Below are 1,340 nucleotides of genomic sequence, written 5' to 3' on the forward strand. Positions count from 1 at the left end.
ATTTGTTTATTTGATGATGATGATGATGATATTGTTGTTTTTGTTGTTGTTGTTATTATTAATATTATCATTATTACTATTGTGAAGGTCATCTTGAGGGCTCCGTTCAGAACTTACTTTACACGTCTATGCATATCCAGGGTCCCAATTTTGTGGGGACCTAAATGGGGTAGCCAAAACACCATACAGGAAAGACACTTGTTGTTAGAAGAAGGAACATCAATCAATGAGACTTTTACCATCATTTATATCAGTTATGATTTTTCTCATTTTTATTATCGTTATCAGCATTTTTATTTTTATTATTACTGCTACTATAATCTTCAATGTTATCATTAGGCTATGGTGCTCTGTTATTACACCACTCACATACTTTATTTTTCCGATCCAGCGGCGTTTTGGGTTCTAGCCCTTCGGTCTGTCGATATGGCAAAGAATTTACTGGTTTTAATCAGATGTGCTTTGTCGCTGTATAGTATAGAGTATTTACACCACTCACATAATATGACTTAAACTTACTCAGGTTTATTTATGTGTTTTTGTCTGTGTGTACATGTATAGGAATAAGTCAAGAGCGGACGGGATCAAGAAGGAGGGAGAGTTGATGATGTCAGTGAAGACGGAGATGGTGGAAGGGGTAGGGCTGAGAGAGGCTTGGGGGCGGGGGCACTGAGAGAGCTAGGCTGAGAGGGCCTCTGGGAGGACGTGGGAAGCAGAATATGCTTCGGGAGGTTGTTGGGCTCAGAGAGGCGGTAGGAAGTTGTGGAGAAGATGACTTTGATAGCTTCCTGTGTGGCCGTGTGTGTTGCCAGAGACGATGGATATTCCCCGGATTTTTCGTGAGTTTCGGACAGTGAAAGAAAAGTTTTGAGTTTGGTTTTTTTCCTCTCCGTTTTTTATTTTATTTTCATTTACGTTCAAGTGCACCGTTCTGTTCCTGCGTTGAAAGCACTCGATGTTGTTGTGAAGCATGTTGGCCATCTCCGATAATGCAATTCCTGTCCACCGCCCCACCCTCCCGGCCTCTGTCTCTCCCCTCTCGGCATTTGGTGGTGTGCCCGTGGTGTAAAGGACGGGGAAGCGTCCAACTCTCGGCTAGTCTTCAATGGTACAATGACTCGCAGACAGTCCAAGAATTTCCTGGATGCCGGTAACAACTTTGCAGTGTTCTCGGTTCGGGCTTCTGGGAAGAAGGCGAACCGAACCTGCGACTATTGCGGCGTGGTCAAGCCCACTCCGGCCGCTCTCATACGTCACATCCGCAAACACACCGGGGAGCGACCCTTTTCCTGTCAGGTGGGTTGTGGTGTGGCTCTTGTGTCGCTGTTGTTGGCTGTGGG

General features: G+C 45.1%; 1 protein-coding gene across 1 annotated transcript in view; it reads left to right on the forward strand.

The window, feature by feature from the left end:
• LOC101858098 overlaps window positions 1-1,340 on the forward strand; it is a gene marked incomplete at its 5' end in the record, with an annotated part of 48,655 nt that overhangs the window by 931 nt on the left and 46,384 nt on the right.

Source organism: Aplysia californica, unplaced genomic scaffold (assembly GCF_000002075.1).
Source record: "Aplysia californica isolate F4 #8 unplaced genomic scaffold, AplCal3.0 scaffold00117, whole genome shotgun sequence".
NCBI lineage: Eukaryota > Metazoa > Mollusca > Gastropoda > Aplysiida > Aplysiidae > Aplysia > Aplysia californica.